The sequence below is a fragment of the Cynara cardunculus genome (genome assembly GCF_001531365.2).
Source record: "Cynara cardunculus var. scolymus isolate 2C chromosome LG 3, CcrdV1, whole genome shotgun sequence".
Lineage (NCBI taxonomy): Eukaryota > Viridiplantae > Streptophyta > Magnoliopsida > Asterales > Asteraceae > Cynara > Cynara cardunculus.
Genome location: NC_037530.1, coordinates 29,209,325 through 29,214,479, shown reverse-complemented (window position 1 = coordinate 29,214,479; position 5,155 = coordinate 29,209,325). Strand labels below are relative to the sequence as shown.

General features: G+C 34.3%; 1 long non-coding RNA gene and 1 pseudogene across 1 annotated transcript; one reads left to right on the top strand and one right to left on the bottom strand.

Annotated features, from left to right (window-relative positions):
• Positions 1-474: 474 nt before the first annotated feature.
• LOC112509120 overlaps positions 475-5,155 on the bottom strand; it is a 9,444-nt pseudogene continuing 4,763 nt past the window's right edge.
• On the top strand, positions 2,573-5,144 carry LOC112510348. Its single transcript, XR_003068918.1, has 3 exons — positions 2,573-2,667; positions 2,865-2,937; positions 5,040-5,144. It is a non-coding gene; the product is annotated as an uncharacterized LOC112510348 (long non-coding RNA).

Here is a 5,155-nt window from a genome sequence, read left to right as displayed (position 1 = left end):
TAGGGCTTAAGATAACCTCTCCGTTCAAATAGAAGAAAGTATCTTTACCATATTAGGATTCGAATAGAACAAGAATCTTAACGGATTTGAGCGCGCGTTTTGTATCCGACTCAATAAATTTAATTGTAAAATGACGATCTTACCCTTATTCATATAATTTCATTAAATAATATTAATTTATTTATAGAAATATATTAATTAATATTCTTTTTAATTATATCCATTGATTTTTATAATATATGGTTGAGATTGGTTCTCACAGTTACCACAAACAAATCAGTTCTCATTTGATTAAGCCCCTATATATATATATATATATATATATATATATACTTCTAATTATTCAATTATCTTATATCTATCTATATATATATATATATATATATATATACTAGTGGTGTACCCGCGCAATGCAGCGCGGGTAAATCGCAATCCGGAAACATTAGTTTGGCTTTAAATCATGAGTTTGTGTGGTTATTTTATGTTGTTAAAATCGTGATATACACTACAAGAGATGGGGTTTTTAGAGAAAAATTCAGAAGCGTAACTAAAGGTGATTTTTAGAGAAGGAATTATACGACAGATGTGAGAAGTGTAACTGAATATAAGATGATTTTCAGATAAGGATTTGAAATCAAATTATTCGCAACAAAAACTGTCTCTAAAGTTTTTAGAGACATTTTCTCAGAAAATCGTCTTTAAAAGTCAAGCAGAATTTTTAGAAACGCTCTTCAAAATGTCTCTAAAAAATAAAAATGTTGTTTACTTTTATTTTTAAATTAATAAAAAATTTCGGATGCGCTTTTATAGATTTTAAAGCGTCTCTAAAAGGTTTTTTTAAATAAATCAAAATTCAAAAATATGTAATAAATCATTATTAGAAATCAATGTAGAGTTTTGCGATTTCCACGATTTCTTTTCGAATTAGGGTTCAGATACCTCCAGATCGACCCCTCCTTCATACGCTCTTTCTCGTCCTCGACTCCTCGCTCACTCGCGACTCTCGCCTCTCGCCTCTCGATCTCGTTCTCCGACTCTGGACTCTCGCCTCTCGCTCTCGTTCTCCGACTCTGGACTCTCGCTCTCGTTCTTCGACTCTGGACTTTCGATCGCTCTCATCTCAAAATTTGATGACTTGTGAGGTTAGGGGTACTTACTTTACTTGTTTTAAGTTCTTAATTCTTGTTTGATTATTTCATAATCTAGATGAAGCTGCCCTCCCTACTTAGGTTTTCTTTTAAGTTTTAAAGATGTAATACTGTATGTATCATGTATGCCTACTTAGGTTTTCTGTTTTTGGGGTTGTTCTGTTTTGCAATTTCTAAGTAAAATCCATGAAATGAAATGAGTCTGATAACTCACTTCTGCTACTACTACTGCTTCATCCATGAAATGAAGTGGCTGTTTTGGGTGCAAGGTGTGTCTAACAAAGAAGAACCAAATATTGCTTCAGGTTTTAGGTATTGGGATTTTAGAATTATGGTATTTCCCTTGAAAGTCCATTTTGCACCTTCTTGTGTTGTGCCTAAAATGTTTTCCAATTCACTGTCAGGCATCCTATCGAGTGAATCTTCTTGGACTGTTAGGTAGTTGCCTTTGTGGGATTGATGACAACTTGCAATCTTGGGTGATTTTGTGGGCTTCCTGACAATGGTTTTCTGCCTTTTGAGGGTTACTCTCAAGTTTTTTGAGGATTTAGCCAGTGGCGGTTTAGTGGTAGGGTAAGTAGGATGGGGATGGTATAGGCTTGGGTTTGGTATAGGCAAGGGGTCGATTCACCCGTTTGAATGATTGCTATCTAGTGGAAGGGTGTGATGGAATGGGCTCACCCTTTGAGTTTAGTATAGACTAGTGACTGAGGATTGGGGAAAGTCGTTCTGTCCGCCGAATGGAGTGTAGGAAGGTGATGAGAAACCATGGGGTTTCGAGTGATGGTTCATCATAGACGATCCTACTCCAAGTATTTCACCTGTGGCTTGGAAGGCACAATAGAGATTTGCACACAATCATGCACCAATGTTGTTTGAGGGAAAAATTAGGAGTTTGTGACCATTTCATTGTCGGAGAGTTTTCGTCGGAGTTGTTGGGTTCCCTAATTTTTTACTTTTTAGGGTTGTTTAGAAGCGTTTTACGAGCTGTTTTGAAGCGGATTAGTATAGGACAAAGGCTTAAGATTGATGTATAGGTAGACACTTCATATTTATAACTGTTGTCTCATTGTTTGAAAAAGGGTCTATTAGGGAAACTAATATCATGAAGGCATCATTTTAGGTGAATGGTGATGTATTTTATATTTTGTTACACGGGGTTTTGGCTTATTCCCCCCCCCCCCTTGCATAATTTTTGTTATATTTAAAACAAATCGGCGTGGAGATGAGCCTCCTAGATTGACTAGGTTTCAAACCCCTTCAAATAGTTTATTTTGGTTTTTATATACACATGTAAGGGGCATTTTTTTGGCTTCCGCCATGTGCATCCAAAATCTCAGGACCGGCCCTGCAGATAACTAGCTAGCATTAGCTTTTAAAATACCTTTTTTTGTAATTACTTCTCGTTATGTAATGTATAAGATATGAAATGAGTGCTACATTGTGTAGAATGCAGGTTGATACGTACTTAATGTTGCTCAGCATTAGTCGAGGTCATTCTCCATCTTAAAGATTGCAGGTAAATAGTGTTTGAAATWGTTTTTGTTTCAATGCCAGTTCTTTAAATGCATGTTAATGTGTTCACYGCTCCAAAGGAGAAGTTTGGTAACTGCTATGGTCAGGACTCTGCCTTTTTGTTGGATCCAACAAAAACTTTCATGTTCATAGTGCTTTTTCATGTTCATGATTTTCAACACATTTWATTGGTTTTTGCAGGATCCGTCTTGAAACGGTCCTTTCTAAGTTAAATGTTAGTTGCTATTTTGCAATGCATTTATGGATTATCAAGGTATGCTTCCTCTTTAAGGGATGATACCTGTCAGATTCTGCAGTAATGTTCTTAAAGCATAGATGAATCAGTTTCTGGGTAATGCAGTTGTTAATTTAAGATTTAGCCATATAACAAAAGCTTAATGCAGTTATTCATATTCTAATTACATGCTTTTTTTTCTAATCTTCTGATTATGTGACTTATAAACTCCAATTTTCAACGTCTTTTTAATTCAGGGAAGAAATTTGATGATCTGCGGTTCGATTTCAGTTTTACAAGTAACCATTTGGTAAATTTTGGATCTCCTTTTTCCGTTTGTATAAATAGGATTAAATGGCTAAAGCTACTAGAATGTCTTATGGTTAAATGGATGTAGAAATTGGAGAATGGGTAAAGCTACTTTTGTTCTTAAATGGCTAAAGCTACTAGAATGTCTCCATAATAGTGAATCATTGCTTACATGGACATGATAAGATTCAACATGATCCCTTTAATTCATCATGTGAGATTCATGTTATATATATGGTTAAATGACTATATATCTCTTCTCTTTAACAATGACATGAAAAACAGAAACTTTGGGCTGTAGATATGGAAGTAAACTAGTGTTAGGTTGACCAATTCGGTGGAAATTTGGAACTACTTTTTAATGATAGTCACAAAATTTGGACAAATCAAGATTTCTTGTTCTTTGAGCGACTTGGACTTGTCTAATGCAACTTAGCTACCTAGCTACCTTCTCTTGTCATGTTTAAAGCTTCTAGATTTCTTAATCATTTTAAAATGTAAAAAATTGGTATCCTTCATTGTGAACTATCCCGACTTTCTTATCGTGAACTTGCTTCAAATGTATATTTGATGATTATGAAAGAAAAGCTTGTTGATTTTTGATTCTGATCATGTTTCCATATGCAGATTTGATGATTATATAAATGAAGAGCTTATTGCTTGATTCCATAACAAGTTTGATCTATGGATCTCAGCTGTGAACATTTATCTATTCACAGGCATTAACACTTACCCTCTAATAATATGGTTGTTTATGCTCTTTAGAGTGAAGGGGCATCCTTCAAATACTTGAGCACTGAATTTTGACAGTAGTTCTGAATGCGTTAAATTCCGTACTAGTTTCGGACATTTTATGCATAATAGGTTAATTGAAGAACCAAATATTCCAAGTATAAATATTACCTTGCAGTATAAGTTGCAACCATGTCTGGGTTGAGTTCTTTTATTATACCTATGCAGAGGTTGTACTCTCCTATCGAACAAAGACACTACAAAGGAGCCGTGTTATATATGACCTTTCATCAACCAAAATTTATTCAGAAAATAAAAAATAGTAAACCAACTATAAATTTCTATTGTAAACAACAGTCAATTAAACAACAAGAGCATCTTACATCACCACTRGATCATCAAACTTGGCTTCTCGAAACAACTGATGGATGCGAACAATTTGCTATGCGGTCAGTGACTTAACTGGTRTTTTGGAGCTGAAATCCAGACACATTTCTCYTGTAACATGATAATCACTTTCAAACAATCTAAAGAAAGCAACCAATGTTGCTCATTGCAAACAGTAACATACACCAGAAGTTAATAAATGGAATTGATATAAAAACAACTAAAACTATAATTGGCACCATTCATTAGGCAATTTTTTGGGCAATGTTTAAGTTTAATTATGTAGTGATTATGTTTCTTTTTAGTATAGTTGCTAATTTTGTGACATCATTGTCTTGATTAGTATATTAATACAAGTATAAAAGACCATGATGAGATGATCATCCCTGGCTACGACAATTGACAAAGTATGGTTTAATTGTACCAAAAGTTGTTCATATTGTTTTCTTTCTGAGTCACAATTACATGGATACAAATAGCAAATTTTGGCTACCATGGTTATATATAGAAAACAAAATCAGAACTTAGTTATGAATTTAGATCAAAATATAGCTAACATTGTGTTTCTCCGTCCACTCTATACTCTAAAAATCTATTGTTCTCTACTTTATGTTCGAATTTTGTAATGTATTTGAATTTAGTGATGGATTTGTACCATGGATTCAATTTGTTTGCTCCATTTTTCATGCTCAATGTTTATGATCTGCATTCAGGTAGAACAATGGGGATGATCCAATTCTAACGGTTGGTTTCAAGATTGTGGCATTGAGAGCCATAATTAGATCTAACATCGAGGTATGAGGACGTGGGACCTTCTGCTTTGCTTACG